The 25,666-nt window shown below is 33.7% G+C and overlaps 1 protein-coding gene across 2 annotated transcripts in view; it reads right to left on the reverse strand.

Moving 5' to 3' along the window:
- Positions 1 to 25,666, reverse strand: part of Gmap (Golgi microtubule-associated protein) — a 64,661-nt gene that overhangs the window by 12,992 nt on the left and 26,003 nt on the right. The window contains exon 1 of one of the 2 annotated variants that reach the window (XM_017609879.1): positions 20,522 to 21,172. The exons of the other annotated variant lie outside the window; for it this stretch is intronic. The gene's annotated coding sequence lies outside the window, so the exon portion shown is untranslated. Of the gene's footprint in view, positions 1 to 20,521; positions 21,173 to 25,666 lie in introns of those variants that run through there. 2 annotated transcript variants of the gene reach the window in all.

The following is a 25,666-nucleotide window of genomic DNA, read 5'->3' on the forward strand; positions in this document are numbered from 1 at the left end:
ACGCTAGAAAATCGCGTTGATTTTAAATAATTTTTTTGGTTGACGGTGTTGGGCATTTTCCTCAGTAAAAAAAAAATATTAAAAATCAACGCTATTTTCTAGCGTCCTGAAATTTGCACTTAAATCTACTGGAATATAGTGAGCTACAAAACTCAAAAATTCTAAATACAAAGATTAAAATTTTTGGGTGCAAAATTAAAGTTTGTTAATTTTGGGTAAAGTGCTAAACTTCTGTAAAAAAAATATAAACATTAAATAAACAAAAGAAAAATAGCCAAAACTAGTCAAAATGTCACTTGACTTAAGCAGCTGACCACAAGTGTATGTATGCAAGTAGCTGTATGGTTAGCATTGGATGCCGCAGTAACAGCGTTGCAATTTGGTTCGTCATACGCCATTGTGCAGAATAATTTCACTTCTCTATTACTAACTAGCTAACGATCGTTAGTAAATATGTGAGTTTCGTTCAAAAACACACGTATTGTGTTGGCTACCCAATAACCAAAATAGGCGTAATTCTGAGATATTAGAAATAATTTGTTTGGCTGCTGCAGTACTAAGGGACAGATATACATATATATGTATATGTATATTTAATTTCTATAGATTCCGATTTATCTGCACATACATATCTGTCCACTTTTAACAGTTGGCTCATTGGGTCGCCTTTACCTTACCACATATCAATAAGCAAAAATCTCGGCACCTGAACCAGCATGCGTCCGCTTTATGAGCGTTTGATGGTTGTGCGTTGCGTTGACTTTTGGGTAGTTAAAGAAGATGAATTACGCCGGCTTGCACATATTGAGTGCTTTTGCCAACATTAAGTGAACCGCACATGAACCCACTTTTGTTCACAGCCGGGCGAGTTCATTTAATTATGAGACCAAGTTATGTTCACCAGTTAGTTAGTTGCTCTGCTAATGGCCAACAATGGCACAAAGTAGGTAAATACATACATACATACATACATACATACATACAACAATTGTAAACACGCGCATGCGTGCGCTTCTGCACACATTGCAACTGGGTCAACTCTAATTGCAGGCGAAGCAATGAAATTGAAATGGTCACCACCGCACTTGCCAGAACCAAACACGCTAGCGGGCTTTGAGCCCAGCCCAGTCAAGGCCCTTTATGCCAGATTCCCAACAACGTTTAGGATTGTATAGGTATTGTTGTATTGTTTTTGTTTTTGTTTTTGTTTTTTTTTTTGCTTTGGAAGTTAATTATTAGAGGCTACTAACCATGTCTTTATTTTTTGAAATTCGTTTGAGTAAATGCTGCGTTGCGCGAATGAAACATAAAATAAATAACAGAATGTGTGGCATGTCTTTCTGTTTTTTTTAGTCAAAACAGCTGCCGACAAATGTACATACATACATATCTACATATTTACAGTAATGCATATGCTTTAAACAGCAAAAAGCAAATATTAGTTTCCTTTGACAAACAGAAGTTCATTTGATAAAATAAAGAAACCCAAAAAAAGCTGAAAGCGCTATTATACATACATGCTAGGGTGGTCCTTGAAATATTAGCACATCAATTTTTTAATGATTTTGACATGAAATCTGAGAAATTTTACATATTTTAATTAATTAATTAGCTGGTTCAAAGTGGTAATTTTGTCGAATTTCTGCTATTTGAAAAAATTCAAATTTTCTAAACTCTGATAGCGACCCCAATTCTAATTTTTTTTTTTTATTTAGAAATTTTCAAGGACATTTTTATTTTGTAAATAAAGGAATGTCCCATTATGTAGATATTTTAAGCACCACCCTAATCCATGCGCACATAAAAAGTATGTATTTAGTATGCTCGACTGGAAGCTGCTTATGCCTGGCTAGTATCTCGGTGAAAACTTTAACAAGTTAGCAAATCGTTACTTATGCATATTTTAACCTCAAAATATTAACTATTTATCAGCACCTCTAGAGTCTAGACTCTCACTAGATAGATGTAGATTTGAGTCAATTTTCATCACAAAGTCGCCTCGTCTACAAAATGCACTCAGACCTATAAACTTCTGGCTTAGAAAGTGTGGACTTTATCAATCGTGATGAACTACATATATTAGAGGAACTTTAGACCAAAACTCCGACTGGATCTCTACTCGTGAAGATCTGCGTGAACAGGCTTTTGCCGCCGTGCAAATGAAGTGCACGAAAAAAAACATTGCGCCTTCAATTCACAGGTTCTCATGGTATCCAGACTACAGACTAACTCAGAGTCCTTATAAGGCTACCATTCTTCGACAAGGTGGTTTTATCCACCGAGTATAAAAAATCAAAGGTAACGTGGTAAAAAGCTCCCTCATATTGAGTCGTTTATTGTGAAAGTGGCATAAGTGCGGTGACCATACGTCCTCTATTATACGGGACAGTCCTCTTTTTTGCCCAATTGTCCTGGTAATTAATTTATTTTATACGGGATGCCAAATGTTCTGTATTTCTTTTATTGTCCTATATTTGTCCCGTATTCGGTGTTTGTTATTTCGACGCCTTATTAAAATGGCATCGTAATTTTCTCCATAAACAGTTATTATTTTCTAATCGAATTGATGAACACATACAGTGACCAAAATAAAAATTAGGACTCTACATTTTAATAAGGTTTGACTATTTGTTCGTTTTTTTATTAAATGTTTATTATTTTTTTTTTATGAAAGTAAAGCTCCTTTCCTAACAAAAACCAAATAAGTCCAAATTTCCAACTTTGTAACAAAAACTATGAAAATTAATTCTGCAAAGTTTCAAAAAAATTTCCAACTTTTTAATCAGAATCTTTAGACGAAAATTTGGTTGAAGTTAACTGTTCACTAAAATTGATTATAGTAAAAAGAGAGGGAAATGTGCTGCTCATTTGCTTCCCTATCAAAAAATTGTCCAGCATGCTTATTTTGTATGAAAAAAATGCGTGGTAGCGTCAATAAAAAAAATTTGCAAAAGTTAACGGTAACTCGTAGCTACTTCAAACTTCTACTTTATTATACGAAAATTTAACGAATTTTTTGTAACAAATTTTGTGGGGTAAATGTCTCGAAAAAAGTATCCAAGGATGCTGTTTCAAAGTTAATACATCTAGGATCATTTAAGAAGGTTTTACGATCTGTTAGTCTTTGTGAAAAAAATTAGCAAAATTATTTTTGTCACCAATCCAAAAAAATCGAGTTAATGATAACACTAATTACAATTAAACGGCACCTATTCCTTCAAAAAAAAATCATTGAATCCTCTAAAACAGGCCTGGCTACGGCCCTGCATAGTACGATCATTTTCCTCTAATTTGGGAATGAAAACCATGGTCAGAAGCCAGACAAGTCTAAAGCACGGATCGCACGATTTGTGCATTTTGACAGTCACAGAGTGGTGTTTTCTAGAAATTTGTATCGAGAATGAGTTCAGCCCAATAAAACAAAAACCGCTCTGTAACTGTTGAAATATAGAAATGTGTACCAATGTACAAATCGTGACAGTAATTACCTTGACTCCTACGCTCTCTGGTCTGATATTTTTTCAGGCAAAATAAAGGCATTTGAATAAATAATATCTGCAAATCAAAATAGAGATTTATTTCAGATAATCAGTTTAGTATTTTGTCGGTCGTCGTAGTCGAGTAATTAGAGGTGGGCACTACCACTTGGACACCCCGGTTTTATGAATGGCCTAAGAAATATAAAACAATTTCTCACCGAATAGCTCTCGCGCTTCAGCAGGCAATAGCAAACCTTCGATTGCATTTCCGCCACGAAAAAAGTTCTCATAAAAATATATCTACCTATAAAACAGAGGATAAGCTATAGTTTATTTTAGGAAAAAACAGGAATTATGGCCTATCTCTTTGTCCGATCAGTTCAAAGTTATTTGATTTTATGCTTTTAGGCTAGTCTGATCTTTTGAGTTTTGGTTCGAATAAAACTACTTTATTCCACTTTTTACCCGATGTTTCGCTAAAGCTTTTTTATCATCCTCAGGGGTGCTGTTTATTTTATCTGTTGCAACATACATAAAAATCTATAACCGTAAATTTCTAGCATATGAATAAAAATATTTAACATATTACCTAAAAAACGTGTCTGCCCCCTTCAATAGCTGCTGAGTATTAATTTGCAAACAAGTTGTTGACTCAATATTTTAGTTTTTGTATTTGAAATTTGCTATTTTTTTACAATCATTTCGTTGTTCTTTGCTATTTGCAATAAACTCGAAAATTTATGTTTAAAAAAAAAAATTAAATTTGCTGTAAATAAATATTTGCGGTAAATGTGGTGACTCAGTATATACATACAAATGTAAATATATATACAAACACATGTACATAAATGATTATTTGTACATAGCCCATAGAAGCCACAGCTACAACCCAAATACGGTAAATATAAGCATTGGAGCAGCAGCGTCATTTATGGCTCGGGTGTAGTAGAAATGAGTGCAACTTTATGCGTTCAGTTCAAAAGCGCATTAAAATATAAATATTCTTGCTTTTGAAAGCGATAAGAGTTGACTGCGAACAACACTCTTAAGAGCGTTTTTTTTCTCAAATAAACAGAAATTGTAAAGCGTTAATTGAATTTAGTTTAACAACAAAAAAAAACGTGGCAGGTAAAATTCCACGCCCGATTACGCAAAATATGGATTGGGTACAGTACGAGTACGAGTAAGCCAAACTGCAAGCGCTCCGCCCAGTGAACGATATGGAAGCGCTGAGGCGATGTATTCGCAAGTATGTAGCAAATTTCCTAAAGATGTGCATGTGTAAGTATTTGTTGCTACACACATTTTTTGTGTGTGGGTGCTAATATTTGCAATTCGAGATATCGCCATTGTTTTTGAAAACATTCCTCACTAAATTGCAATTTTCGCGCCAATCGCTATTTTTTCGATAAATAGTTAATATATATGTAAATCAGAAATCCAATGTGTTATACATACATATTTTGGACTAATTTATTCCTGAATATAAATTTTCACCTGAAATCATTAGGGCGCGCCGGGAGGGGGTGGTTTCAAAACAATTTGCAAGTTAAAATTTGCTGAAGCTTCTAAATGAAATAAAGTTGTTGCTGTCTATTAAATAAAGCATTTAGAAAAATTTGTCGGCGTAAAAAGGCAGTAAAACCATAAGAGAAATTTAAAACAGCTGCATAAATTGTTTGAAATGAATGTCAAATACATACATACATACATACATACACACATATGTAAACATTTTTATTATGTGCTTTGTTTCGTTTATTTATTTAATTCAAAAGAAAACACTTGTTTAAATGCAAATACATATACATGTACGTACAGTAAACCTTACCAGACAAGGAGTTCAACCAGGTTCAACGCACACTCCCGAAAATAAAATATTTTTTTTTTGCTCTCGAAATTTTTTTTTTTGCCGAACCTTTTTTATTGCATTTTTCGGTGGCAACTATGTATGCACATTCGGCAGTAATTTTTTTTTTTAAATAATTCTACTAGAATAATCGAGATACTTCATTAGCAAAAGTTTAAAGATTTTTGGCGACCATTAATTTCCTGATATTAGAGTGATACGTTAAGATGTTAAGAACTGAGATTTGGTGGGTAAGTACTATAACCGGATACTTGAGGTCAATGAACTATGGAACAAAAAAAAATTTGACCTCGAGACTTTCCATTTACATATATTTAAATGCCAAATGTATGACGAAAATGTAAAAAGGCGATGCCTTCATTCGGCAAAAAAAAAAAAATCGAGATTGCTTGCAAAAATTAAATATAAAGTATTTTTGCAAGTATTTTCGGAAAAAATTAAAAATTTTTTGCTAAGGAAGTGTTTCGATTATTCCAGTAGAACTATTTAACAAAAAAAAAATATTTATTTATTTATTTGTATAACATTTAACTTGTAATTTAAAACTGCAAGCTAGTGAATAAAGAACGATAGCAACACAGACCTTATTAGAAAAATATAAAATATATTGCCTAATGTAGTCACCGAACAAATTTTAAAAGGCGACCCTGTTGAACTTTCTTTTTGCCTATAAAGTGACATATATACATTTTATACGAAGTTAGCATTTGAACTGCACGTCTGATTGATTTAGAAAAATAAAATATTTATATCCACAAATGTACATGTGTATATATGTATTTAGCTACAATTTTAATAAGCCTTCGACTTTCAAACTCCCTCGGCCTCAATCCACTCTGACAAGCTTTCACATGTATGTGTGAATAAGCGAGCAAACAAGTGTTCGGAGCGCTAAAAAGTTTGGCGCCAAATTACACAGTGCTACTACGAGTGCGTTCAAGCGCGTTGCATGTTTATAGTAACAATTAATAAATTAGTCGCTTAGCCTCCGACTAACGCGTTAAAATTGTTAAAATCGACTGCTATTTAAAGTGACGGTTCTTTTAAGGTAGATTATAACGTTAACGGTCGTTCAACTAACCACCCTACTATGAATTTTCATACGATAGACGATAAACGCTTGCAAGCGTATCGTATATACGAAATCAGTTCTCGTATTATCGTTTTCATACGCCCGACAGGTGTATTGGTGTTAATGGATGTTGGATGGAAAAGCATCAACCTTTTCAAGAATTCCCAAAGCGGTAAGTTGAATAATGTAGAGTTTCAAACAAGCGTCAAGATGAAGAATACAAAACTTTGTGAGAAATATTTGTTTTAAATGTAATTATTGAAGAAAACGAGCCTCAGCGAAAAAAAAATTTCAAATATCCACGGTAAGTCCTAGGCACTTAAAACTTGCACTTCATTTTGTTGCAAAAATTTTGATTTTTTTATGGCCATTTTTTGGAATTCACTGAATTTTTGCGAAATTTGCACAAAGTTTGCTACATTGATTTATATGGTTTTTGTTAAGGAATGAGCTATATTTTAAATAAAAATTAACGAAAAAGATTTATAATGGAAGATATTTCCAATATATAGTGAAAAAAAAACAAAAACAACGAATTTTTCTGTGAGTAACTGTATAAGAAAAAACAAAAAAATTAACTTTAAGCAGAAGGAATCCATATTTATGGGGGAAAAAGAAGTTTTTGGTGTATTTAATTTTAGCTTGATTTTTGATCTCGAAAAAATCGGTTTTTCAACGAATTTGTTCAAAATTACAATTTTACGATTGTCACTTCCAAGGCGAATAAAACCGTCAAATAAAAAGCCAATACATCTATTGTCTAACGATCTGCACTGAAACTTTTTAATACATTCCAATACATTGCTTTACAGGAATTTCTGGAACGCCTACCGATTTCAAGTGAACCGAACTTTAAATGGTCAATCCAGTAGCATTTGGATCTCATATTTTAAATTTATAGATTTATGTATAGAAGTACATAGTTCAGAAATTAAATTACAATATATATAAAAATGCATACATATGTACGTATATAGGTACATATTTCACTATAGTGTATATTTGAACGGCTTCTAAAGAACTGAATGGGTTAAAAGGGCGACGTACAATTGACCACGTCAGATATTGCTGTATATAAGTATGTCCCATAATACTTATACTTTTTTTTCCATTGCCACTTACAATTTTTTAACGATATTTGTAGCTTGCTTATTAATTACACGTTGTCAGTCACACTTTTTTGCAAACTTAAATTTTAGATGTTTAACGAAAGTGGTTTTTGATTGGTGCACATTTAAGCATGCAATTTGCTCACACATATGCATGCATACAAAGATTTACACTGATACATTTACAAAAAGTGATTCGCGTGTAGATTTTACAGCTCCATAAAAATGATGTATGATTAGTAGAAATACCTACAGCAAAAAATATGTTCAAACAAATGCATAGAACCACAACATGTCAAATAAATTTAAAACAAATTCATTAAAATTATTTAAAATAAAAAGATTAGAGAGTAAAAATTTTATTAAAAAAAGGATCTAAATACTGATTATAGTTTTGGGAAATTTGTGGGTGTTGAGTTAATATTAGGTTCTTTGACTCGGTTTTTCCAAACCGGTTTCCACCGTTTTTTTTTTTGGATTTCTAAAGGCGGTTTTTATGAAATCTTGATTTTGCGAATATCGAATAAATCGAATTTTTTTTATCGAAGAAACCGGTGTTTTTTTTTCATTTCATACAAATCTGGACATTAATGCAAAGCTTCTATTTCTGAGCCGTTGTAGTCCATTAAATTCTAGTATAAAAAATGCAAGTTCGGAGTTAGTCAAAAATCGCATTGATTTTTGAGAATTTTTTTTTTTTTGTTGAAGGTGTTTTACATTTTTTTCCATATAAAGTATTTTCGATTTTTTTTTTGTATGGAAGAAACTGGCAAAAAAAAATTGCCAAAAATCAACGGTAATTCGTAGCTACTTAGAACTTCTACTTTATTACAATAAAATTGATTGGGCTAGAAATCTGCGTACTCAAAAAAATTCTAAAAAAATCTGATAAAAAAGTTGAAAATTTGCAGAATTTTCGGGAGTTTTGCACAAAGTTTGGAAACTATATTTTTATGTTTTTTGTTGCAGAATGAACCATATTTTTATTAAAAAAAAATTAGCTGAAAGATATTACAATAAAACCTGTTGCATATATTGTAAAAAAGCAGCTGTGCCAATACTTTTTGCCGGCAGTGTATGTATTTAAAGCAATAATATGAAAACATTTTTCTGCAAACTTCTAAATACTTTTGTGAAATCCAAAATTTTAAACAACACAAACTATTTATGACCACTCCTTGCTCCATCAAATTCATAACGTAGCGCACAAACAAACGTCTTAGAAGTAAAATCTTTATACGATTTAATTGTGCATTTTCCACAGCAGTTCATTTGCCACAGACAGACATACGATAGGCACATTTAACCAATTTTCGGCTACGAAAAATATTTATGTCTGTAGGTAGTCGTCGCCCATATTGACCATTGTGCCGCATTGTATTTGTAGTTAATTATAGTTGCCTATGGGTTTAGGCATGCAAATTCTTCAATAGATTTGCTAGTTCCAGCATTGATAAGATTATCAGCACAAGCAATCAACAATCGCAAAGACACCAAAAGAGCAGAGCGGCTGTTAGTTGGTCAGAGAAGAAGTATGTTAGTATGTATGCAGCTAATTTTTTGCGAGTAAAAATTATGGAAAATGATGCAACCATTGCCGCCGATGACACTAGTGGGTGTGTTAGTGACACTTGCTGGATGAAAGGTGCAGCGAGTCGGCAAAAACAAAAAAACAGAAATCGTTATAAAAATTAAGTCGGCATTTATAAAGGATGTGAACGCTTTAGATAAACAAAAAAAAAAATATAATGCAAATATCAGATAAGCGTGGCGATAATCGAAGGCAGAAAGTGGCAGCAAACAAATAGAAATAAAATTATGCGAGATTATAAATACATACTAAAGAGACATGCTTTGGCAGGAGCTATGTGGATTTCCATGTACTTTATATAGTACTTATGAATTTATAACTATACATACATCACCGGATATGAGATTAGATTTGCGGGAGCGGGAGAATTGGTTCTTCTTCATATTATATGGCTCTGTAACCAATCGCTTGTGAGTTTGGACCGAGACCAAGCATTCGCTTTTCAGTTTGAACTATCAGTGTGAATTTTTACATGAACATTTGAGCTTAAAAAGATCAAATAACGGCTGGAAAAAAAATTAAAAAAAAAAATACGACCAGAATACATCTAATGCTGTGATCAAAAATTTAAATATTAATCGGCCGTACAAGTCCTCCAAAGCAACAAGAAAACGTCCAATTAAAGTAGTTCGCAGACGTATCCCCTTGAAGAAAACGCTGAAATGCAAGTAAGAGAAAGCTGTATCCTTCCATAAAATTAAACTGTGAGGATATGGAGCAAAATCGCTAAAATAGAGTACTTTCCATGAGTTAGAAAAACCCTTGCTCATCCTTCTTTTTAAAAAGGCGGTGATTCTTGCAAATCGATTTTTGCACTCTTTAGGACTACATAACCTCAAAATATTCAAAAAGAGCTGGCGTCAACTTTTGAAGCATTCAAAGCCTGTAGTTTGAGATAATCTCAATCCGATGTTACAGCAATGGTATGTATGTACAACTAGGGCCAATTTCGATTTTGAAAATGTGTTAAAATAGATTACACTTCGGCTTTAATTATAGACTCTTTGTTATTTAATTTAATTTAAAATCGCACATAATTTCTTATCAAATCGTATCAAACGAATCAATAGTGTTGCTTTCAAAAAAAAAAACTTTAAACTAAGCAATATTGTCTTCTATAAAAACTAGCTGTCATAAATGATTAAAAATTTATCAATTTAGTAGTGAATTCTTTACCCATCGTAAAATTATCAGCGTCGAGGTATTTCGAAGGTAAACACTTGCAATTTTCAACAGAAATTTGATAAGCATATACCACGCGTAGGCAATGGTTGAAAAAGTAATGTACAAAGTAAAGAAAAAAATCGCAGGAAATGTAATCAAGCTTAATTTGAAGAAGTTCTCACGCGCACCTGACCTGAGCTGATTAAAACGCGAAGGGAACACACTTACTTGAATACATGCGCATGTATCTATGTATATATGTACATATATCGCACACACCGTCTTCAAAAGAGTCAAAACTCAAAATAAGACTTTCGTTAGAAAATGCGAAAAACTACTACTACTTTACCTTAGGTTCTTTTTAACAAATTATAACAAAAATTTGCTCCAGCTTTTGCTGAAAGGCAAATAAAACCTCTGCGGGCATTTTTGGCGCACAATCTCAAAAATGCACAATTTTGAGTTGTGACTCTTTTGAAGACGGTGTGCGATATAACCCTAATGTCTACAGCAATATAAAGTAGTTCAATAGTTTACTAAAAATGTTTATTTGCTGCGAGAAATTTCCCCTGAAGTGGTGTAAAAAATTATTATGTAGTTCTATGTTATTTGACGTTACACACCCCACCGCGTACTTGCATTAGTATGTGGTGACCTGTGTGCATGAATCAGTCAAAATGTTATCTTCAAAATGGCCGACCGACTGAGAGGGGCGATTCAAAGCCGCAATCACTTGACTCACTAGGTAAAAAACAACAACAACAACATCCGCCATAATTCATAGGCCGAGCGGCCTATGAGTAAATATTTAATTAAGAAAAATGTGGTGCTGCATACCTGGAAATAATCGAAAAACATGGCAAACGCTATGTGCCTATATCATCATCATCATTTAAACACACTTTCAAAAATGTATGCATGCATATAAAAAAAAAAAAAAACAACATCAAAACCACGTAAATTTCTACATAAGTACATACGTACGTATGTATGTATATGTTTGCACAAGTACGAGCATGTTCGAGTGCGCCATTTTGACAAAAATAACCAATGAGTAAAAATATAATTTATCTTATCGCAAAAGCAACAGTCAACGATATCTTATCTATGTATGTATGTAGCCGTTCCGAAAAAAATTAGGGTGATAAAGAAAAAAGTTAATGACAAATACCATATATATCGCATATGCTTGTATAATGTCTGTGTGCCATGAACTCTACTGTACCAATATACTAAATTCGTTGGTTGTGATGGCTTTGAGGGGCTAAAAAGTGCTGTAATTTTGAAGCGAAGAGGTTGGGTGCTCGCGTGAATAAATGACGGTGAAATCTATGTCTTCGGGGAAATTTATTTCAAAAGTACTTACATAAATGGCATGTGCCTCAGAAGCACTTAAACAGGTTCATGCTGTAAATTAAAAAAACATCCGACGTACTGGTAAATAACTAAATCTAAAGCAATTGAATTATTAAATATTAAATAATCTATGTTTTGATTTCATCCTAAATTCGCAAAGTTTAGCTGCCAGCATTACTAGAATACCACAATCCATTAAAATACACACAGCTTCACTTGAATAGACACATTTTCTTCTTCAAGAAAAAAGCTTATAACTGGACTTGTAGACAGCGGATCACTTCTGAAAAAAAAACTGTTTTACGGTTGGTTTTGTATGCGTCCTTTTGATGCCTTGACAATTTGATGAAAAAATATTATATCAGAGATAGATGCACTACGGTTTCGTTTTAACAATAAAAATAAAGAAAACAGTGAAAAATAAATAAGGGCTGCAAACCGGTTTTGAACCGAACCGGTTTTGAACCGAACAGTTTTTTGAACCGAATCATCGCTTTTTTTCGAGCTTCGAACCGAACCATGAACCGAACTATTTTTATTTCAAAATGCCAAAACCGAACCGCAAACCACTAAAAAAAAATGATTCGCAAGTTTGGTAATACACAACTAGTTATGTCTAAAAATGCAACACTATGGTAAAACTGCAAACATTTTTGAGTTTAATGGCATCTCTGTGAGTTATAATTGCGACCATATAAAAAATGTTTTTATATGGAAGAAAATGCATATCACCGCCAGGAAAAAAAAACAAAAATTGGAGCGAATTTTAAGATATGTAATTCAAGCTTGCACTTATCATATTACATTAAAGTTAAATGAGCTATAAAACTGCATACTCAAATTATTTTGTTCTGATTGAAAAGTTTGAATGAAATGAAATTTTGTTGAAGTACAAAGTTTGAAATTTGGATTATGTTATGTTATATACTTTTATAAAAACATAATGAACATTGTTAATAATTAGAGTTTCCAAATTAAGCCAAGATTTGGAGTGTCAATTCAAAATTTTGAGAGTGTTTTTTTTTGACTACTCGACTAGACTCACGATTTGTCCAAACCCTTAATCGGTTTATTAAAATTTTTCTAATTTCGAATTGATCGCGTTGATTTTCAATATTTTTGTGGTTGAGGGTATTACGCATTTTTTCAAATCAACTTAAAGCCTAAAAATTTTTTCTAGAAGTTCTTATTAAAAAGTTTACAACTTAGATGAAAGCTTGAAGAATTTGCATAAAGTTTTAAACTTGATTTATTCGGTTTTTGTTGGATGATGAACTGTATTTAAAAAAATAAACATTAAATAAATAACCAAAAAAATAGCCAAAATTGTTAACATTTCGCGTCCCTATTTATTTCTCCACCACTATACATTCATAGATTTGTCATATTTTTGTAATATTTTTATCCTTTAGCTTTATAAAAATTGAACCGAACCGAACCCCGGTTCAGCAATAATCATGAAACGGGTCCTGAGCCGGTACGAGCTTTTTCTAAGTGGTTTGAACCACTGGACCGAACCGCATCGTGGTAGAAGTGGTTTGCAACCCTGAAATAAATCTATAAAATTCTTTTTAACCGACTTCAAAAAGGTATAAGGTTATCATTTCGTCGGAATCTTTTTTTATGTATGTTACCGCATAATTTTGGACCACGCGATTTCCATAATTCTTTTTCTATCGGAAAGGTACACTGAGGGGAAAAAAGTATTAAAAGCAAATAGAAACGCAATTGATCTTACAATCAACGTCAACGAAAGAACTGTATATTGGTAACTCTTCAATTCAATTAGGCGCGTTCGTTCTGAAAAAGCATCCGTGAAGTGAAAAATCAAAATAAACCCAAAAAAAAATTTTTAATTCGCGTGTTGCCTGCAGTGGAATTCGAACCGACCCTCTCTGGATAACAACAAATTGTGGCAAGCATCTTTGCGCACTCAGCTACAGCCAGACATATGAATGTGCCTTCAAATGTTGAATTTCCATCAACACCACAGGACGCAATTTTTCACGAACAAATATGTACCAAATATGCTTGGGATGCGCATGTACACTTATGTACATATACATACTCAGATGGGAACAGTCAAATACGTGCATAATCAATTTTTGTATGAAAATATTATTTTTAAATACGAACATTTTTAAACGATATTCAAGTGTAAAGTATTCATTTTAACTATGCATTATTTACCTCAGTGTAGTGTCTCCGACGTGGTCCCATACTAATTGGGTTTAGATCCGATCATTGCATCGCGAAGATATTAATTCTAAATAATTTTTCTATCCGCTTTACAGTTTTCACAGAATTAAACAAAATCTATGTAATTAATTTTTTTTAACTGTGGTGTTGTCTTGGCTGGAATGACTCATATAAAAAATTACATCTCTCGACATCTGTCGCATATCCCAGATTTTTCATGAATGTCCCAGCAAAAAAAGGCGGGTTTTCGATGCCTACTCGCAAAGATATAAATAAAAGCAAACTACTAAAGTAGTGCGGGGTGTGTGTATATAAGTTTTATTGAGATTCTAGCATTTTTACAAGTCAATTTTTTTTTCAAAACAGAACCGAAAAAATATGTTACTAGTTAGCCAAAGTAGTATGATTCGGGGAGATAAAGCGAGACATCTACATATCTAGATATATTTTTATTAACACTATTAACGACTGTCTACTAAAGAAAATAGCAAATATTAAAAATATTTATCAAAAGCATTTGCAGATAAAGAGCTCATTAGCGATACGTGGTGAAAAGATAATAATGTATTTTTGTTTTATATGTAATACATACATATTTAAACCAAATATATGTATGTTCATAAATAAGTACATACGTACATACATATGTATACATGGATGTATGTATGTATGTATAAATTCAGTGAAAGCAGTCAGCTTTATTAGAATATTAACGCTGATTCAACAATGCCCTCTCGGCAAATTGATGAAATGCTCAGGCGCTCCCGTTGAGGCGGATTTTTAGTATACACACATACATACATAGATTCAAGCGCTATCCCTAACGCTCGTCAAAAAGAAAACGCATACACTTGGAGACAAGCCAAGCAGGTTCACTAGCAATTTTCTATTACAAAGGCGTTAAGGTAGTTATGTGCATACATATGTACATATGTGGGTAGATAGGCATATTCTTATTAGCATACCTTTTTACAATTAAATTAAATATGTATACATACATTTAATCAATTACACAAATGATTTGTTTCAATGGAATAGGAAAAAAGCCAGTTCTTTTTGTTAAACCCATATAAATATATATATATTTCTTGCTAATTAATATTATATACTAGAAATTCCCACCTGTGTATGTGTGAGTACATCGCCCATTTTGTGAGCCATCATTTCAGAAATGTTTCGTGCCGAATGGCCCATTGCGATTGGTGCTTTACCCCACCCACTTGGAAGGTTGTTTGCTGCATTTTTTTTTTTTTATCTACCATTTTTTGCAAAATCTCTTATTTACATACTATACATACATAGGTATGTACATTTGTATGCATGTAAATATGTTTAGCTAACATTTGTAATTAGGCGTAAAGCATGCAAGTCAGCACAATTTATACACCTGTTCAGCTGTCATTTACATAATTACAAAACGTAAGTAAACCAAAATGTTAAGTTAAGGCCAGTATGCAGCTCTCAAGAAAAGCAAAAACTAAACATATAAAATGACGCACAAGAAATGGCTAAGAAATTTTCTTGTGTAAAATTTTCTTGAGGCACTACGCAGTTCTTAAGAAATTCGCTACGCTTTCTACTACGGTTTTCTAAAGTTTTTTTTTTTTGTTGAAAAAAGAGCACAAGGCAACCCACGCTTGCAACAGAAATAGTATATGTATGCCCGTGCCATTATTGCTTGAGCAAAGAATGAGGCAACACAGGCTGGGTGAAGTATCAAATGCCGAAATTCCTTGGACACACACACACGAAATAATGGCAATTTTTTCTTGACCGTTTTCTTGAGAGCTGCATACTGGCCTTAAGCAACTTGCGGCCGCATAAATGTTTAGTTGCTAACTTAGGAAATGCACTGAACTGCAGCTAGAAAATTATTATTTTTATTATTATGTATGTTAGCTGTGCAATTAGACAAATTGTAGTTTTTAACATTTCTAGCATTCAAATAAATACCAAAGATGTATGGATAATTGGTTAAGGTGTTTGTAAAAATATATACATATTTATTTGAAATTATTTCCAGTTGTGTATTTATTTAATTAGATTTACTTTATAAAATGAAAGCGTTAATCGGAAACAAGTTTGATTAGTTGCGGCTCGGCGCTGATCGAAAGAGACTAGGTGAGTTTGCAAATTTTAAATTATGGTAAATATATGCACCGACAAATGAGCATGTGTGAGTAATTTGGCGAAGAAAATGATTGATAGAAAAAAAACGTGTATATACATATGATTCAAAAAAAAAAAAATATGTCACAACAAAACCAAAATTATGAAATAAAATTGCATCATTAGAACATTAGAATTCAAAAACCGCAATTTAATTGTGGTTCTTCATATCAGGCAACTGGCGGTTTTTAATATACGGACCAATAAAACCTATGCTATATTCATACGCTGAATATGTTTTCCTCCAAACATGATTACAAGTGCAAGTGGCCGTAAAATAGCGCTGATTTTTTTTTTTTTTTTTTTTTTTTTTTTTTTTTTTTTTTTTTTTTTTTTTTTTTTTTTTTTTTTTTTTNTATGCAGTTTTGTAGCCAACGCATGAACAAGATCTATTTTTATATGGAAGAAAATGCGCAATGTCCTAGACAAAAAAGATTCTCAAAAATCAGCGTTAATTTTATATAATTGAAACATGCACTAAAATTTAATGGACTACAAAACTGCATGCCTAAAATATTTCTAAGAAATGAAAATTAAAAGTTGAAAGTTTTGATGACAATTTTTGGGTATTTCTTGAATTTTCCCCGAGTTCTATGTAAACTTTAAAAAAATTATTCTGCTGTTTTTTGTTGTTGAACTAACTATATTTAAAAAAAAAAAAAAAAATAAGAAAAATTTGGTATGTAAAATATAAATAAAGGAACGCCAGGGTATTCATATTTTGGACGCGGATTGTATGTGTATGTATGCTTTACACTGTCAAGGAAAAAAATTACCACAACTCAACGCAATTTTTAGCAACTTCAATATTGCACTTTATTATACTAAAATTAAATTTTATTTTGTAGATTCTAATTAAAATGTTTGCAATTTAGGTGAATTCTTGCAGAATTTTTTTAATTTTTGTACAAAGTTTGATCCAGAACCTCAGATCTACCACATTTTTTTTTAAATCTACCACATTTTTTTCCTGATTCTATTACACAATTTTTTTTTTAATCCGATCACTGCTTGTTACTGCTAAATGCTTATATATTTTATTACATTCGCAATATTCAGCTAAAACCGATTCGTTAGTTGCCTCTCCCCTTTCGCAACGCAGCGGATAAGCATCTTTTTAATTTAATTACTTTCTCTAATGCATATTCATAAGCAAATTCGACGCCAGTCACTTAACTGGTTAGATTACTTTTTTATTTAATAACATCAGAATATATTTGTAAGAATTAGTTGTTGCACATGTATGTATCCAGTCGGAAACAACCCTGTAGGAAATAAAACTACTTTAAAAGCAATTTAAAAAGTACTTTTTTACCAACTATAAGTGGTTGGAGTTCTTCCTTTTTTCATATAAGCAACTAACTTTATTAACATGGCCATGTCCTAGGAGCAGGTCAATTATCCGACTCTGCATTTTATTTCAACTAGTTTGAAATGCATTTGGTTTAAAGAACTTCAATGTCAGTATTTTTCGTTTGAATACGCATTCGTTCTGCACTTCACAAATGCTTTTTCATATTTCGAAGCCAAAAAAAAAAATTCATTTCAACATTTTGCCTCTGATGGGATTTGAACCCGCACCTTCTGGAAGCTAACAAATAACAGCAAGCACCTCTGCACGCTCAGCCACAGCCAGACATGTAAGTGTGCTTTCAAATGTTCAGTTTGAATTGTGTGCAAGCAGCAAGCCGATTGTCCGACTCTGCATTTGATTCCAACTACTTTAAAATGCATCTGGATTAAAACACTTTAAAGTCACTATGTTTCATTTAAATACGCTTTAGGTCTGCACTTCACAGATGCTTTTTCATACATCCAAGACACAAATTGTTTCTGGGAAGTCGGAAACAAGTGACTTTTTTTTAAATCAAACTAATTGAAAAACTACTTTGAAACAAGTGAAGTGAGTAAATGTTTCGAATTTTGATACCCTTTTTACCAAAAGAAACAATTTGTGTCTTGGATGTATGAAAAAGCATCTGTGAAGTGCAGACCTAAAGCGTATTTAAATGAAACATAGTGACTTTAAAGTGTTTTAATCCAGATGCATTTTAAAGTAGTTGGAATCAAATGCAGAGTCGGACAATCGGCTTGCTGCTTGCACACAATTCAAACTGAACATTTGAAAGCACACTTACATGTCTGGCTGTGGCTGAGCGTGCAGAGGTGCTTGCTGTTATTTGTTAGCTTCCAGAAGGTGCGGGTTCAAATCCCATCAGAGGCAAAATGTTGAAATGAATTTTTTTTTTTGGGTTCGAAATATGAAAAAGCATTTGTGAAGTGCAGAACGAATGCGTATTCAAACGAAAAATACTGACATTGAAGTTCTTTAAACCAAATGCATTTTAAACTAGTTGAAATAAAATGCAGAGTCGGATAATTGACCTGCTCCTAGGACATGGCCATGTTAATAAAGTTAGTTGCTTATATGAAAAAAGGAAGAACTCCAACCACTTATAGTTGGTAAAAAAGTACTTTTTAAATTGCTTTTAAAGTAGTTTTATTTCCTACAGGGTAATTACACAGTATGTACGTATACATATTAGACTGGTTCAAACAAGTCGATTATTTCTTTTTTTTCATAATCCGTTGTGAAATATTTTCTGGGCAGTCAAGAAATAGGCCTGTGAAAAGCGCAGCTCTCAATATTATAACTTAGAGGTCGCTCCCAACGAAGCTCTATTTTCCATATACATAAATAACACAGGAAAAAATTATTTTAAATTTTGATAGTTTATAACTCGTTTTAAGTAAACGTATCAGAATGAAATCTTTTTTTCAAACAAAATAAAAAATTACTAAATTTGTAAGGTAAATTTTTTTGATATTCAGTTACAAATTTTAAAGTTTTTAAAGTTTTGTCGAAAATTTAAAAAACCGTTAAATTGTTTATATGTTCGACTCTGAATAACTTTTGGAGCCCGAATTTGTGGAATAATCAAAAGCTACTTTTTTACAAGCCTTCAATTTTCTTCAAAAATTAATGTATGCCGCTCATTCTAAACTTCAAAATTAAAAAAAAAATTAAAATCCTATATTATTCATCTGGATAGCTTTAAGCGTTCTATTCAGCTATACGAGCTTGAGCGCTGGAAGCCACAACGCCTAAACAGCTTGTTGTGGAGTTCTGCTCTTAGGACTGTGCTTTATATTATGTTCACGTTAAGCCATAAACTCCAGTTTATGAGCCATTTTAGAGTTTAACGCTAAACTCTGCTCTTAAGCTCGGAGTTTACCATACAAACAATTTTCGTTAAACTCGCCTTAAACACCACTTTTATTTGAGGCTTAGACATAAGTCTAGAATATCAAAAATTTAGCTATGCAAAAACCAAAAATGTAGCTCGATAGAACTTTTTGTGATGATTTCTAACGCTAATAAAATTATGTGGCGGAAGTAAAAAATAAAGATGGTATCAATGGTTAAAGTTAAATTTTTGGATTGTTTTTAATATTAATATCCTCTGAACTAAATAACCCATTAAAAAGTCATGACGTCAAAATAAAGGCAATCAGGGGATATTTCACGTGGTGTACATAATTTTTTCCTTTTTTTATATTTTTATAACCAAAAAATATATAAATATATATTTTTTTAATTGGCGTTTATTAAAAAAAAAATGTTTTTAAAAGTGTTATACTATATACGTCGCGTAAAAGATATTTAAATTGTTTTTAAACTAGCATGAATACTTTTGTGATCGGTCAAATAGTTTCCGAGATATTATAAATATAAAAAATAGAAAAGGTCAACTTTAACTTTTTTTTATTGGCTATGGTTTTTATTTGTGCCAAATAATCTTGGTATGATTGAAGTCAGCATGAAAAGTTCTATCAAGGGACATTTTTTTCGCACTATTTCTGTCTAAATCCTGAAGTACGGGAATAGGCTAAATGTGAATAAGAAAAAGTAAGCAAACAACTGTCAAATTAAACTCTGAGATTCTTGAACACCCCAATGAGAACACTTGACAATTGTTCATAAACACAAAACGTTAAACTCGAGTTTATGGCTCAACGTGAACATCCTATTAGTTAGGCGTCTGTTTTCACTGTCGCGAAAGTAGTTTACTTTTTTTTACCACCCTTATGTACATACACATATTCCTACGTATTATTCGCATTAAATAACTGCCATACAAACGTACACACGTACTAGCCTATTACAAATCTTAGCTAATTTATTTACGGAGACAGGAAAGTCTCAAATGAAATTAAAAGTGTCAGTTCAGAGAGCAAAGCGCAGCATGCAAGCTTTGATTCTTTTTCGGTTGTTTAGAAGTCTTAGACTCTTCATAATTTTTCTTTAGAAGATTAAGAACTTTTTAGCTCATTTATTTAATTATTTCAAACCAAATGTTTATTGCATAATTTTTTCACTCAATTTTACGTAATAGTAAAGTCCACTCTGTAAGCATTTTTTAGTGCGATTCGCGGTATAAAATACATATGAACATACATACATATACAGTGCTAGTAATAATATCAGTTTTTATAAAAACAAATAAACACCTTTCATTGCGCCTGTTGCACGATGATCCACAACGGTCAGCCCGACGGCATTATGGGGCGAGCAGAGCGGCAGGCGGGAGGAGTGGTCAGGCGTTTAGTCAGCATTTTGCAGTCCAATGTGCACAAGTTCTTTTCTTTCAGTTGCAGTTTACACTTTTTGTGAGTTTTTAATTTTTTTTTTTTATTTGTGGTTTTCAGCAAAAAATAATGTCAATTCAGCAACTGTCGAAAGTTGCAACGGGCTTTCAGTTGGCTCGGCGACAAGCAACCACCACAATCAAAGCACTTCACACTCGTCGCTCAGCAAACAAATATCATCCGCCCCTCCTTTGTGTGTTGTTGCGAATTAAAAAAAAAAAAAAAAAAAAAAAAAAAAAAAAAAAAAACGAAAAGTTTGAATTTCTTTGTAATTAAAAACTTTGTTGAGCGTTCAGTTTTTTTTTATATAAACGTTTTTTCTGCGCTCAAACCTTTTCTTAGCTTTTATATTTCTTTAATGTGATTTTCGCGATTTGTACTTTGCAATGCGATCAGCGGTCGAAACGATAACTCACTGTGCCACAATTTTGCCTCAATGCAGTTTTCAGTCAGCTAAAACGCGACTTAAACTCTACTCAAATACACAATATATTTAAAAAAAAAAAAAACATCAGAAAAAATCTAATTGTTTTATTTAATAACAAGTTCGGTCGGCAAATGAGCCGTGTGATCGGCACCGCAACTGATCCGCGAATGGCAGGGGAGTAACGCCGTGTCACATTGTGAACCCAACACGCCAGCCACCAACCGCCACCGCCATCGTCGATAACGGGCGCAGCGACGACGCCGACTGACTGACTACTCAACACCACTACACACACAACTTTTTTCTATAACTGGCAGCACCGATTCGATCGTTAGCGGGAACAGCAATGCGACAGTATAACGTTCATGAAACGTCGTCGTCGTCAACTGGCGCGATCACATTGGTACACGAGTACATTTGCAGTTGCTTTTGCCTATATGTATTGTTGTCGTTCTTATTTTTTGTTGTTAACAGAACAGTTGCTGTTGATGAATTACTGTTGTTTTTTGTTGTAGTTGCAGTTGCAGTTTCAGTAAAACAGCTTACACAAGGAACCATCTTCCGCGCTACACTGAACCTGGTACACTCACATGCGAATGCGAAAGATCAATTTGCCTCTCATAAGAATTCTTGGATCGATTGAATAAAGTTGACTAAGAGAACTTAAAAGGCAATGCATCAGGTTTTGCGAGGTAGGCATGCACGTTTACTAGAGATGTTTTAGGTTAGATAGGTCATCACAAGAATAATGGACCTTTTCTTGGAGCCAGGCTCTGATGTAATACCGCAGAAGTATTTTCAAATTCCGCATATATCTCTAACACCGATTACCACGGCCACGGCTGATACCACAAAATTTGAGTTGGAGATCACCGAAAACTTGTGGGCTGAACTGACTTGTAGAGTAGCTGAACTAAAGAGAATGTCGTAGAAGGTAAGAGCATTCAACATCAGCGCGGTGAAGGCTAACAGCTTAATGGAATGTGTTCAGGTAATTCCACGACATCACCTTCAAAGTCCTGCGCTCACTGAGGGAACATGAGAACCATAGGTAATACCACTGTTTTCTTGTTCAATTAAATAACTCCAATTCGCCCGTCTCGCTGTGCCCTGGTCTCCATATAACTCTAAATAAAAAATAATAATGCGAGGCTAGACCTTCCTTACCCCATTTCTAGTGTACAGTAAGTAATGCCACGATCCTCTGTGGTACCCGGCTATTGGAATAAATGATAGGATTGGTCTCATGCCAAATGCTTGATCTTTCCGATAAGTCTTACGTATTCTTGAAAAAGCTCAAAAGTTTTTCTAAAGCCCAACTTGTAGTGATAGTTCTCTACAAAATTTCGGGTTCGATGTAGAAACTCAGATCGAATTGCGGTACCTCGAACCCTAAGCAGAGGCTGCTCATTGTGACGGAAATTTGGGACTTCTATGGGCCTTCAATGAAAATATGTATGCGAAAATAAGCCAAGTAATTTTTTTAAACCAGATAACTTCAGTCTTTCCAGCTTTTCGCTGTAAGGCCAGTATGTAGCTCGCAAGAAAAAGCAAAAACTTCATACAAAATGACTAGGGTGGCTAAGAAATTTTCTTGTGTCAAATTTCCTTAAGGCAGTACGCAGTTCTTAAGGAATTTGCTACGCGTTCTACTACGGTTTTCTAAAGGTTTTTGTGAAAAAGAGCACAAGGCAACCCGTGTGTGCAACAGAAATATATGCCCGTGCCATTATTTCTTGAGCAAAGAGTGAGGCAACAGGAACTGTGAAGTATCAGATGTCAAAATTCCTTGGACACACACACGAAATAATGGCAATTTTTTTCTTGACCGTTTTCTTGAGAGCTGCATACCGGCTTTTACACAACATCTGGCAACTCTGCACAAAGAATTATAGCCACATTTATCTTCAATACGGCATAATTCATAGCACCAGCAGAGCAACTCAAACGCTCTGTTTGCACGTGTATGCAACAAACACAACTACTACAACAATAGCAATATACTTACGAGTACAAATGAAAAAGGTTAACTATTTAATTTTCTTTTTTATATTATTTATTTTTAATTTTGTACTTTTTTACTAGAAAAGCAAAAAAAAAAAACCGAGACTACAAAGCACAACACTCACTCTCCGCTAAAACACTCGCACCAAATTTATTTACTCTCTCGCTGTTTGTTTGCCTATTTCGCTCATTTGTTTACATACTACACTGCTTGCTTACTCCGGCCGCTATTAGCCAAGAAGCCACGTTAGTCCGACTGCCAGTGAATATGCTAGCTAATGGCCAGTTTCTCAATGTCTAGTTAACGATAACTACAGGTTAAATATAGCTATCGACTCCTTGTTACATCTAATGCAGACGATCACGCCGATAACGATGTTTAACATGCAGTTAGGGTTAACCAGAAATTGAGAAACTGGCCCTAAGCCTCAGGTGCCGGCCTCAGGTGCACACAATGTCGAGCAGGCAGGCAATACGCAACAACACGTCATGACCAAAAAAGTACAGTGAGTGCCTTTTTAGCACGTATGTACATGCACACACATACACATAAGCAAAGACATGTCGAGCATAGCGCACGCACGCACCTTTTGACTGCAATGTTGATGGATCTCTCTATGCGGGTAGCTCACCACCACTTTGGCGTTTTATTGGCATAGGATCTGAATGATACTAACAGACTTGGTGTGTGTATGTGTACATGTGTGTGTGTTTGTTTGTTGATGTCTGCATGTTATATTTCCTTAGCGGCAAAACTATCAAGGCGTTGAAATGCGATAAAAAATGTGTATCTTTTAAATACTTTCTCGTTATCAGCAGAAATTATGATCGTCACTCAGAAAGCAGCATAAGTAAGTAATAAATAATTTCGAAACCTTCGAGCAAAACAGCGCAAATGCACCTTTGAGTGTTTGCTTTTTGTTTTGTGTCTTTGCGATTCGCTGAAAGACGATTACGTTGTTGCGTACCAGAGAAATAATTTCCGAACACCTATGCAACACATACGGCAATTCAACCTATCTACACAAAAAAAAACAAAAATGCGACCAGTTTTCTAAACATTTCCGTTCCCCATTGAGGCTAAGATAGGGGTCTCATTGGAACTTTCATGTGATTCACGTGGCGAGATGATTAAAAGATTGGAGAAGTTCAAAAGCACCATGGAGATCGCATGATAATTGAATCAGCCAGTTCGTAAAAGTACGAAGTTTCTGAAGCGATCGGACGTCATGCGACATTTACTCATATCTTTGATTAATGGAATGTGAATCAGCTCTTAGCAACGGACTAAAACCATTTACTTTAAGGCAACTGGTGAACGTCTATGGTCGAAAACATATTTCTTCTAAAATTAAAGTCATCTGACATGTGCATGCGTATATATTGTAACGAGTTCGAAAAAGGGAAATCATTACAGAGAAAATTCGATTACTGATAACATTTCTGAAAGTCTTTCGGTTGCGTCTTCCCACTAAAATGTGAAGCCGAAAAAATTTTGAATAAGAAAAGCGAACGAAAAACCCACAGTCTGCAAACCGAATGTTTTGTGAGCTGGGCCAAAAAGTGACTGTAGGCTAGAAGCACTCGCTAGTATGAACCGAATCTAAAAAACTTCGCCAAACTGCTTCCCGTTATCTGAACCATGCGCAGAGAGGTGTTTTCTGCACGGATGCACCAATGCAAAAGACACTTTGGGGGATCATCTGATACCCGATGCCGCGCTAAAGGCGTTGGTGTTAAGGCCAACGATTCTCAGAAGTTGGCGGAATTTTGGCAATTTTGGTTGAATTGCCAATTCGACGCGATTCTGACCTGCATAGGAGGTGGGTCATCTTAATGGCACATTAAGAACCGCACTTAAGGTTAAATTAGTGTTGACATACCATAAAGCCATTGCCATAACTATAGCCATAACCATAACCACATTAACTATCATCTATTATTAACAGTTGACTTTACGTAGTCAACAATGTCGGTGTTGCCAGACGCGGAACAAGTCTATAATACCAAGCGTTTAGCTAAAAACAAAAATTTCATAAATTTTTATTTTTATTGAATACATTTTTTTCTGTTTGCATCTCAAATGACCTTGAACCTGACCTTACGGAGCTTAACTGACCACGGATTCGGGTTCAGCGAGTCGCAAACCCCATGTATATGAATTTTCAGTTTTATTCAATGAATTTTTCCCTACTTGACCTGCAAATGACCTCGATGTACATGCACATCAACTGATATATAAATTAATTGTCTTTATTTTGACATCATTTGTTTTTTAAGCGGTAAGTAGTTCATAAGATATTAATATTTAAAAAAATCAGAAAATTTAAATTTAACCCTTTATATCTTCTTTATATTTTTGCGCCAAATAATTTTGGTACAGTTGAACTCAGCGTGAGAAGTCCTTTCGAGCAACATTTTTGGTTTTTGCATAGCTAATCGATTCGTTTTTTTAGACTTATGCCAAAACGTTGGCTGTCAACAAGATTTTTTTTTTTTTTAATTCTGGCAACACTCGACGTTATGGTATGGCGCTACTAATCGAATACAGTGTTGGCCATAAGGTTAGTTGGAAC

This window comes from Rhagoletis zephyria, unplaced genomic scaffold (genome assembly GCF_001687245.7).
Source record: "Rhagoletis zephyria isolate East Lansing unplaced genomic scaffold, Rhagoletis_zephyria_1.1 Rzeph_scaffold_00263, whole genome shotgun sequence".
NCBI classification, from domain to species: domain Eukaryota; kingdom Metazoa; phylum Arthropoda; class Insecta; order Diptera; family Tephritidae; genus Rhagoletis; species Rhagoletis zephyria.